The 11,989-nt window shown below is 40.9% G+C and overlaps 1 long non-coding RNA gene across 10 annotated transcripts in view; it reads right to left on the bottom strand.

Moving 5' to 3' along the window:
* The window catches only part of LOC144245989 (uncharacterized), a 407,049-nt gene that overhangs the window by 331,530 nt on the left and 63,530 nt on the right, over positions 1–11,989 (bottom strand). Inside the window, exons 1-2 of one of the 10 annotated variants that reach the window (XR_014954460.1) lie at positions 218–11,986; positions 1–69 (exon numbers count right to left, since the gene is read on the bottom strand). The exons of 7 other annotated variants lie outside the window; for them this stretch is intronic. This is a non-coding gene — a long non-coding RNA (uncharacterized LOC144245989). Of the gene's footprint in view, positions 11,987–11,989 lie in introns of those variants that run through there. 2 more of the 10 variants (XR_014954462.1, XR_014954458.1) reach the window with 2 other exon arrangements.

Raw genomic sequence — 11,989 nt, 5'->3', positions numbered from 1 at the left:
CTTTAGGAAGGATCTTATAAAATGGTGAGATCTCAGTCCACAGACAGGATCTCTGTCTAACACATCATCCTGTAAGATATCAATGAAGATTTTTGAAGATTGCAACTAATTTAACCTGTAGGAAAAAACACTGTCAGCAACAATTTTGTAAGCTTTTGCCTGGCTGGTTGGTTCAGTATTTTGGTAGACACGTTTGACTTCCCAATGCATTCCCTACCTTGTCTCATGCAATAGGAATTTGAAAACCCAGAATGTTTAATGGTTTGTTTGAACTGATGTCACCAAGATATACAAACACCTCTTTAACACGGTGCCCTGAGAACAGAACAAAAATCAAACCTTTCCATGACAAAACTCACTTCTTTAGATCTTTCTTTCAGGCAGCAGAGTTCTTGTGTCCTCTTCCTGCAATAGGCAGAAGGACACAACCCAACCCAGAGGCAACGTTTCCAAGCATGTTTTCTTTCCTTTTGGATTAATCCTTACAGCAGACTTTTTGTATGCTCTGGAAAATGTATGCTGCTATAACTTTGCAGCCAGCTGCTGCTGGCTGCAGCAGCCCTGTCTGAATTCAGTCCAGTGTAGGTCACCAAGAGTCAATGCTGGAATAAGCACTTCGCTCTTAGAATTGCATCATCACATCAGTTCCCAGCAGAGTATCTTATCACTGATCATCTGGGGACAGATTTTTGTTAATTTGCCAGATGGATCTTAGTAAAGCAAGAACTTTCTGGAATACCTGAAGGAGAGAAAAGTTATGTGTGGCCTTCTCTCTCATTTTTTATTTTTTACTGAAAAGTAAAGCAATCACTGTTAGCTTTGCAGAAAGATCCTCAGGGTTAGCCACAAAACCAGAGAACCTCAAGTAAGTAAAGGTCTAAAATAAAACAAAAATTAATAACAAGCGCATTGTTTTTTCTTGCTTCTAACACAATACATCCCACTAAGACCCTAAACCCAATACTGCATGTATTTAATTGTGATTATGCTGAATGCAAGATTACCGGAGCCAGAAAATGTCTTGGACTTGGATCAACAATTGTTTTCCATTTTGAAAACTTCACAATGAACATGGCTGGAGACTTGGCTTCCACTCCCTGAATGAAACCCAACATGAGCTCTGGGTCCCAAGAGTCCCAAAACTGAAGTGACTCAGATGCTGCAAAGGTCAGTGCAACCAAGAACCACCACTGAATTTACTATTTTTGCTATCATAATATCTTTATCCCTGAGCCAGGACCCCTACTGCATTAAGGAATGTGCAAGTCATCTCGAAAAAGTAGTCCCTGCACCAAAGACCTTACATTACAAGTTTTAGCAGGCTCTATCAACTACACAGAACAAGCAAGGGGGGCAGGAGGGACCTGGTAACCCAAACACAAGTGCATACTGGCACAATAGGCATTAGTCATGGCTCACCAGCAATTAATCACAAAAAAAAATATTTTCCAGTAACAGTTCTCACTTTTACCAACAAGAGACCCAACAGAGCTTGTTGTTTTTTGTTTTTTTTTTTTTAACCTCTCTGCACTTTCAGTACAGAATCACCTACAGACAGAAAACCCTTCTCTTTTATGCTAGCATCATGACTTTTTACTGCAGCTTGTGCACTGGGCAGGGGGAGCGTGGTAAACCATGGCAAGACAATCAATTAGATGCAGACTGACCTTTCTTTTCATAGTGAAAGGGTTTTATTTTTTCACCTAAGACTGAGAAGACTCCAAAACTTGTTCTTATGAGGAGGTGTCACTGAGGTCTTTGATGTAAAAGTTGTGGGGAAACCTACAGTTCTCAAAAGTACACTAATTTTTCCTCTCATGTGCTTTGCTCTGAGCCTGTTGCTCTAAGTGCATTCACCAGACCAGCTTTTATTAATAAGATTTAGTACTCTGCACAATAGCTCAGAAAGAATCTATGATCTTCTATGTGATATTTATTATTTTACTAAATTTGAAGAGTGATCATCTTATATGCTTATGCTGCCAAGGTTATTGCTGGGCTGGAAAGGCAAGACACCAATGATCATACAGAGTGCAGTTTGGCTCCAAAGGGGGGCTGTGAACACATCCTGAGAGCTCTTCTCTTGATGAGATTTGAGTGTAAGAAATCAGCTTTGCTCAGCCAAGGTCTGAGGCGCTGAAGCTATGTGATTCAGTCCACCACTTTTTGTTTCCACCTCAGGCTCTGAAGTGCCTTTAGCTCCTCTAGCACAGGTTCAGAGTTCTGGAACTCCTGGATCCTGAAGCAGACTTCAAAAAATGCAGAAGGAGAGACTGGATTCACCTTGAAAAGCCATGTTACTATAAAACACAAGCCTCTATCCTCCATTAAATTAGAAGGGTCTTCTAATTATTAAATTATAAAGAGCCTTCTGCATTTCTCCCTAAGCTGAGACATGCTAGGTGAGCCAAGCAAAGTAAGTGGATTCATGTGCTCTAAAAGCACACCATCCAAGCAAACATGAATCCTTTTTCCATTCAAAGGAAGGCATTGTTTGTAAGCTAACTATATATTCCCCATGGTCACAGGGCAAGAAAAACATTCATTCTGTCTTTGACATGATACTATAATTCTCTGAGCTTCCTCACTATAGTGGGTTCAGGGTAAATTCCCCATTTGTCCTGGCCTCACAGCTCCCAACAAATGAGTCCTAGAATGACAGAACACCATTTCACTGAACTAACTAGCTGCTTTTGGCTTTCTTCTCATTTCTGCCCTGTAACACAGGGCCTTTTATCTTGGGGCTGTCTCCTCCTGGGCATGCCTCCAGCTAGCCTTAGTGCCTGCTGCACATGAGCACTGTCTACGCAATATCAGCATGGCTTTAAAAGTGTACCAAATGCAGCAAAACAGTTTCTTTCTCTCCCTCCCACTCCCCTTTTTAATAAGAATTTTTCCGTGTGGTTAGAGAAATAACATCTGGAATTACTGAAGGCTGCCAAAATGAGAGAATGAAAACAATGAGTTGAGTCACACTTGAACCTGCCAGCTTCATATAATTCAGACCTTTTTGAGGCAGATTGAAAAGGGAAAAAAAATAGAAGAAAATGTTTTAATTTGCTTTTTACAGTGCATTTTTTTAAATCTGCTGATGTCAGTTACAGAGTTGTCTCAGTCATAGCACCATGGTGTGGGCATTCATCCTTGGAGCATTCTGATATCACAATATTTCTGTATTTCATCTATACATATGCAACAGCAGATCAAAATTTCTCGTATTAAGCAGAGACCCGTTGAACTGGTGGAGTCTCACCCATTAAGAGATGTTGAACATCATTGGACATTTTTACTCCATCCCACAATGCAGTGGAGAGAAATTAAAATTGTCCTAAAAGTCCCTTCATTTTTCACACTCATAAACAGTGCTGGTATGCCCTAGTATACTTTAAAATGGTTGCATACTGTTCCAATGTAGTCTCTGAAAAAGATCAGCTTCTGTATGATACCCTAACCCTTATTAAGGACATTACATTTCTCTGTCTAGTCTAGGAAAGACTTTCAAGTGCCTCTGTGCTGTGAATTTTTCACCTCTTTTCACTTCAAACAGTTATGCTGTGCCAGCACACAGGCCCAGCAAAGCTGCATTGCCAGGACCCACAGAATGGAGAGTTAAATTGTTTAATGAAACAGGAAACTCAGGTGATACAAGCCACCAGCAAAATATTCTGTGAAAAAAATCACAAATATGAATCAGTCCAGGCATTCTGAGGAGTCTTCCATGGAATTTAAATGCAAATGTAAGTGTGTCAGGTGGAGAAAGAAAAGAGCAAACGGGACCCTTGCATATATAAAAGCGACCAGCAAAGCACAGCAATCAATAGACAGCAGAGAAGGACTTGTAGCAATACTTTAGAAAAAATCTGATAAAGAGCTCTGGACAATAGGTTTAGTTAGAAAGAAGTACAATCAACCAGGAAACTTTCTGCTGCTGATCAATACTCAGCATGTTCAGGGATTTGTAGATATAGTTTGTAATCTGCCTGTATCCAAGACATACCAAATTTCATCATCCATCCCTTCAATTTTTTTTCCTCTTTAAAGAAGCCACTCCAAAGACTTAAGTGAAGCTGATTGGTGGGTCAAGTAGGGTTGCATAGTTCATATCTCAGCAAAGCACAAGAAATTATCAATCCTGTGTGGTATCCTCTGACAATGGAAAAAGATGATATCATGCAGGATTACCACAGGAGATGCTACACTCTCATCATGAGAGCGGCTATATTAGCAGCTCTTTTACAAGAGTACTTTAACTGGTGTTTCAAAAAGCCCTTAGACACAACCCCATTATAATTTATACTAACAGTCCCCTTGTCTGACCTTATCTTACTGCTATTGGCATTATTACTCCTGTGGCAGAGCAGGTGATACTCATAGCAGTTTTTGCAGCAGTATCCCAGCACAATAATTCCACCCTGCCTTCAGCAGCCCATTGCTGGCTCAGGCAGAAGGCACCCAGTCCCCTCCTTTCATGTCTCAAAAGCTTCCATTTCATCAGGTTATGACAAGGTACTTTCTACACAGCTATCACAGTCCCTTTCCCTCAGTGCAAACCTACTGGAAATTCTTATCGAGCTTGCCCACTCCATTGTTCCACACTATCACGTGTTATCAGAGAAGTGACTGCACAATTTAGCACATGTCAGCTTTTTTCTTTTCACTAAGTCCCCTGGCAACTGTTCCAGTAGCTCTCCTCACCTCAAAGGCTTTAAACAATCCCACCAAGATGGCTGAGCAGCTAGAGATCCATTAACACAACTCCATTACATGGGTAGACCTTTGTTCCAGGATAAGGCAGGGTAAGACTCACTATTTAGTTTAAAAGCCTTCATAAACAGTAAGCTAAAATAACCCCATCTGGTTTAATATCAAAAAGGGAATGTCTACAAGATGTGGCTACACTGATTTACTTTTACTCTTTTAAATTCACTCCTTATCTTACACCAAGAGGTTTCCCATTTAGACAGTGTTAGGCTGCTAAACAGTACTTAACCACCCACTATTTTGTACTTATTAACTTAGTGTCATTTAACATAAAATACCTAGGCAAACCATGAGAGAGATTAGAATTCTGATCCTCATATTAAAAAGAAAAGGGCTCCAGGCATTAGATTGTGAAATATGATTTCCCAGGATATATTAAATTCTGGGTTAGTGTTCTTTTTGATATCACAGAAAGTCAAACCTCATTTCATAAGAGGGCACTTCAACATGCTTTGCATACAGCATGCTTTCCCTTGATAAAGGCTCTGTGCTGCAGCAAACTTGGAATTTGATCAGAACCTCTGGAGCACCCAGCAGTGGGTGTGGAGGAGAGCAAAACCCACACCATGAACCTCATCTCACAAAAGTTCCTTAGATAGTTTTACAACCAACACAAACAAGAGGAATGAGCCAAGGAGCTCAGCAGAAAGCATCACAGGCATGCATTATGCTGAGGAAGGACTGCAGATGCAGAGCCTAGCTGGTACAGCACACATCATCTCTGTACTAGCATGTTAACTATATTTCTGCAAGAGTCACAGCAGAATGGCAAACAAAGCATGCATTTAGGACCATTGGTAACCAAAAGGGTACTGAAGCCTGAACTTTTTCACATCCTATCAGTTTAACTACAGAAGAACTGTTGAGAAAGACTTATAACCAAAACCTTGCAATATATGCGTTTGGGACTCAGAGATTCTCACAGCATTTCAGAGGGAAGTTCCCATCGGTCCTGATGATCTTCCATAATTTGTTCATATGTTCCTTTATCTTTAGCATATTTCAAAGTGAAATGTGTTGAAACACAAAAGCACAATTGTTTACAAGAAAACCTACCATGACTGATGTTATTAGAGATCAACAGGAGGCTACATAGAGAATGAAAGCTGGAACAAAATGGAAAGAGTCCCGTGATAATCTAGGGGTAGACGAATCATCAAAATACACCACCAACCACTCTGAATTCCTCCTCCTTCTCTGCTTGGGCACATAGCTCTCCAGAAGCAGAAGGTTCCTCAAATTCATGGTACTATTCTGAGGTCAACAGAGTAGGTTTTTATGCAACAAATTTAAAGTGAAGGTCCTCTGCTGGTGGTCTGATTTTTAAATTTATTACTTTGATTGTGCCATGCTGTGAACCAATTGTCTGTATAGGTGACTGCAAAATTTGCAGGCTGACAGAGCCACATGTTAAACAAGCCCCTTCACAGGGCCATCCTCATCTGACTGCAATGGCTGAAGAGGGGCAGCCAAGCCAAGGGTGACATGGTCAAGAGCTTTTCACCATTCTCCAACTTGCCTCAAACTGGAGCATCCTCCCTGATACTCACTGCCACAACACCTGCACTCCAGTGAGATGCTGCTGGCAGAAAGCTGTAAGCTGCTCTCCTGAAAATATCTGCTCTTCCTTGGCAGAAATCCTCACTGCTACATGATCTGATCTTGCTCTAATGCAGTGACTGTGGTTGAGTATTTTCTGTGCTTCTCTCACAGCAAGTTTTGAATAGGCAAAAACGAATTCTCAGGACATCCTTATCAGCAGGTCATGACTGAGAGCAAAAAGAAAAGTCTCCAAAGCAGACCATATGAAAAAAATAAGGGCTAATGCCAGGGCAAAGCTGGCCCAGAAGTCAGCAACAATGATGGTTTGTTCCAGAGAGCTCTAGAATTGGACTCTGGACAGTGTACTTTAGTAACTACTTAGCCAAAGAGCCCTGTATCTTCTAGATCAATTTATATACTTACTGGAAATTCTCACAGGTAATATAGATAAAAAGCAATGAGATTATTTCTATTTTACTAACATCGTTTGTTAATTAATGAACTTCACTGTGTTTTGTAACAGAATAAGACTCTTCCATATTAATTCTTATAAAATAAATTGCAAGCCTCATCTCCAGTGAAATTGTATCCCCTTCTTTCACCTTCCCATACAGAAGGGTGCTTTCTAAATTGTGATTATCTTTTATCACACAGTTTTTTAATTGTTATAACTCATTTTAATGGATACCTTGATGTGTGATTTGATACTTGCTTTTTTAAAAAAGAACACATGCAATGTCAGACATTTACTTATATTTAATCATTGTTCAATTGCTTCTTCCTGTGTTTCAAGCTTCCCATTGCCTGCCCTTACTGATGATCCTCTCTAATGAAGGAGGGAAAAGGAGGAGGAAAGGGAATAGTTATGAGTATCATCAGGTTCAGTATTCTTGGTAAGCCCATGTTTAGTCTTAAAGAATACATGAGACAGTGTAGAGATGTCCCCCTCTTCCTTTTAGAGAGGAGAGACACCACTGAAAAATAAGAGTATTCCCAAGGAAAAATCATCATTGACAATTAAATTAGGACCATAATTGTGTCAGCTGGGCAACCTACTCTGCTCTAAGTTGTTCTAATAAATCACAAGGTCTTTGTTAGTGGGCCACTACCAAAATGGTCCAGGTTTCCATGTAAACAAAAATGCAACATTAACTACTGCAATAATTTCTCAGATTTGAAATCTATTTTTAGGCAATATATATGCCAAGTCTTTATATCCATGGATGAAAAAGTAAACTATGAGAGGAACTAAGTAATTGTTTAACAAAGAGTTAAGTGAAAATATTTGGACAAAACAAAAAGATTTTAGTTCACTTTTTTTTGTGAAGAGTAGCTATTCAGAGAGAGCAATGCAAGATAAAAAAAACCCCAAACAACTCTGTAAAATATTCATGCTTCCACTCAATTTCTTGCAAGAACACTTTTAAAGCATCTTGCAGGCTTTACAAACCATTGGTGTCAGTCTTCATATCAAACAACAGGTATTTTACTATGAACTCAAGTACAAATCTCATTTTGATTACCTTTTTTTAGTAATTCTTATGCTATTTCTGAAGTTTCTTAAAACCTTACATCCAGATTATGAGGTGAGCTACTCAGTTTTTGTTTGGGGAGTGGGTGTGGATGGATTGTTTCTAAACAAATACAGCTCTAGCCTTTGTGGTTGTGGCAAATAACTTAAAGACATGATCAAGGGTGCACCTCCACAATTTCAAATGCACAGGAAAAATAAAAAGAGGGGGAAAAACTGGTGCGTTTTGAATTTATTAAACTATAATAAGGATGAGTTTTACAATGCAAGGACATAGGGTAGAGCACAGCTATAAATCAGAACCTCTCAGGCCCCATGCAGCAAAGCAAACTTACCTCACCCTCAGCCTGACACTGCAGTCTGAAGATACAATAGGCAGTGGTATCCTATATCAGCCTGGCCCTGCTTCATGGCTAAGCAATCCAGCCTTTTTCATTCTTTTGCCTAAATTCTTTTCACTCTCTCCAGAGACAGCTCAGCTACAAGACACTAAAACAAAAGAGCAGGGAGTATATCAAGCCTCAAATAGGCTTTTGCCTCTAAAACTACCCACAAACATGTTGGGCATATAACACTGCAGTTTACAACAGTCCTCCATCAACTAGTATATTATCTTCATTAATCTGAAGTATGAAAGATACTGTATTTTTTTAAAAAGGAGGGGTGGGAGGGAAAGCAGAATCTTTATGTATAAGTGCCTTTCTTCTCTCAGATAAACATACTTATGTTGCATCTGGGACAATTATGGACTTTTCCCAAGATATTAAAAATAATACAACAATTTATCTCTGTATCATGGTTAATGTTGTGTAACTATTACTGAAAGGTAACTGCATCACTAAGGAGACAACATACAACAATGCTAGTTTGTAGTCAGGTGTCCAATGGGCCAGTAGCTCCTTTCACAATAATGGAAATAAGAAGAGCTGCCATTATTCACTGAAATCAAAGCTCACAGACACCTTAAATGCATGCCAATTAAAGATTCAGATCAGATGTTCCTGAACACTAGTCTCCTCCTATATCCAGTGATCAGCAAAGTCCTCCTGACTGACAAGAAGTTTGAACTGTGTTTTAAGACTGAGGGGAGAAGTGTCTGAGAGGGTTAAAATAGATTAGCAAGGAACAGTGAGGTGATGAATGGAGCCTGCCCCTGCAAGTCTTCTAAGTTATCTTTATTTTCATGCCCACTGGGGACTGACTCACAGGTGCTTTAGGAAGAAGCAGCTGCCTGCTTTGTGACATTTCAGCTTTTGCCTCCAGGTTGAGAAGAGTTTATGGGATGAGATACACAACAGAGAGGAGACAGTCTGCTGGAGATATCAAACTGCATTTGCTACATCCAACATGGAGCTCATCTAGCAAGTGAGAGGAAAGGCTTCCACATTTCAAACTCAAAAGGAGACCAGCCACATCCCACTGACAAAGGGCAGAGAAAGAGAGAGAAAGAGAGAGAAAGAGAGAGAAAGAGAGAGAAAGAGAGAGAAAGAGAGAGAAAGAGAAAGAGAGAGAAAGAGAGAGAAAGAGAGAGAAAGAGAGAGAAAGAGAGAGAAAGAGAGAGAAAGAGAGAGAAAGAGAGAGGCTGAGTTTTTAACACAGTACTGAACTAGCAATATTTGCAGCCATAATCTAAAAAGTTTGCAGTGTCATTTTGTAGTTTTACTGTAACCTTTGTTCTAGGAAGATTACTTTATCTGCAAGTCAATAGCAACACAAATTTTTATGAAGCAGGGAACAAAAATCTGAGCAAATTCTCCCTTCCCCCCAGCCTTACTCCCAACCACACAACTTTATCTCCAAAGTCACATAAAGTCCAGAACCACACTAAATCCCCCCAGAAGCATGTGAGCAAAGAAGAAAGAGCTGAATGACCAGGAAAGGGGCCTTCCTTGGTTCAAAGAGTCACCGAATCTATTTACAAAAGAGACTGAGAGGTTGGAGCAGGGTCCATGCGTAATTACCCCGGCCAGAAGCAGACCCTGCATCGCTTTGCAGTGTGCAAACCTTGTTCTGTCAGTGAAACTATAGTAACTACATGACCACTAAGGATTAGTGTCACCCTGGGTCATAAAACTTGATCACCATAGATTAGCAGAAGATCAGGTCAGCACTGGACAGGAAGGCTTTTTTCTTTCTTTTAAGGAAAGAGCATCAGAAGCAGGATGCTGATTCTGCTTCGGATCTGCAGTAAAGCACACACATGACAAACCAAATGTGTGCTTACAAATATTTTGTCATATTAGATTAAATTATAGCACACAGACTAAACAGAGAAATCTGAAATGCAGGATCTTATGTTTGGGATATCCTTGGAGCTTTTATACAAAGAAAGAGAGAAGTTTATACTTTGGCATTGCATGGCGCACAGTCATCCCATACCTGCTTCCTAATACAAACATGGCTCGCTGCATGGCAGCAACGGATCTGTCAGTGCAAGAACACAGAGGTTTAACAGTCAAAATCCTTCTCCTTGGCTACCAATTTGACTGTGCTGCCCTTCAGCCTTTTGTGGTGCTTCTTGTCCTTTCCAGATAAACTGCAGCCTGCGCTCTCTTCCCCAAGGCTGAGTTTTAGTCCATCTGCCCTTATTTTCACCTTGATTTTGTCTATTTTTATCTCACATTAGCTCTGCACATACTGCACTGCCCTTGTCTAATACGAAAGGCAGCCTCCTGCCTTCTACCTGCCTTGGTCTCTAGTGAGTACCACTCCTTTTTGTGAAGCTTTCTGAGGCACATCACCTCACTGAGAAGATTTCCACACACCTACCCACCATTGCCCTGCACACCAGGTTGGAGTGAGCCAAGGGGAAGCTGGTAGAGGCAGTGATAGACAAATGAGGCCAGGCAGAGAGCCAGCTCAGGCAGGCAGCAGGCATGGGGAGCAAGGGGCACCCAGGCACCCAGTTCAGTGGGATGTGCAGTGGAACATCTCCTGGAGAAATAGCAGTGTTACCTCTGTCATGCAGAGGAAACTGCAGGACAATGTTGACATTTGATGTTAACTGGATGTTGGGAGGGATGATGGTGTTAAGAATTAGAAGAAAGGCACTAGTCACTGTGCTGGTGCCAAGGCTTCCTTGTAGGGTTTTGGCAAAAAAAAAAACAAAGATAATTTGCTTTTAGAAAAAAACCTCATGAATTTAAGAAAAGGATCACTCAAATGCAACCAGCCTGCTGAGACCGGAGTGCCTAGAGTCATTAACCCTGGAGGTCTTTCCCAGTTCTGCATGTCTCTTTTTTCCCCAGAAGCAAAAGGTGAGAAGTAAGGGATCTTGTTGGACTGGTATAGTTTCACAAGGTGGAAGGAGGAAGAGACTGCAAAGCAGTGTCTGATCTTCAGGGATTTTTTTAAGAAGGAAGAGTCAACGTTTTCTTCTCCTTTTTTTTTGAAATACCTAATGACCAGCTTTCTGTTCACACTTATCCTGCAAAACAGTATGCACCAAACTCCCAATATCTGCTCCTAGGGCTGTTGAAGGATGAAGAAGAGTACAGTGGAGTTCAGTGGGGCCAGCCCATCCAAGAAGATAACCTGGGTAGTCACCTAGGCTGACAGAACTGGAGGGGCAGCATTTCTGGGATGCTTTCTTCAGAGCTGCTGACTGGTCAGCATGGCTTACTATGCATATGTGGGGGGAATAACAACAAAAATTGATTTTGCTAGAACCGCAAAATAATTAGGACAATTCCTGCCCTGCAGAAAAGGTATCTAGGAGAAGTTAATTGCATTGGTGGAGGATTAAAAGCCTGTGCTAACTGTACTCAGAAGAGCATCAGCAAGAGGAGCAGAGCTACATCACCCAGAATATCCCGCTCCTGCCTCACCTCCATCTCCTCAGTGCCTCCCCCAGGAGGGCACTTCCTTCCCCAGCTGCTGACAAACACAGGCAAGGGTCCCATTCTTCCTCATAGAAAAACATCTCTGTGCTGATGGTGCAGGGAGGGACATTCAAGGGAAATCAGGTGATCTCTGGGACTGCAGCACTAATGACGGATTTAATCATTCCCTAGAGGAAAAATAACCCAAAATAAAATAGGGTTTAAGAACTTTCCCAGAGGAGAACCTGGTGGAGTCTTAGCATTTCTTGTCAGCATCTAGCAAGGCCATGTGACCATACTGTACACACTCTTTCTCTGACAAAACAAAAAGCAG

Source organism: Lonchura striata, chromosome 3, assembly GCF_050655825.1.
Source record: "Lonchura striata isolate lonStrDom1 chromosome 3, ASM5065582v1, whole genome shotgun sequence".
Lineage (NCBI taxonomy): Eukaryota > Metazoa > Chordata > Aves > Passeriformes > Estrildidae > Lonchura > Lonchura striata.
The sequence above is the reverse complement of the archived record's forward strand: the minus strand, read 5'-3'. Positions and strand labels throughout refer to the sequence as shown.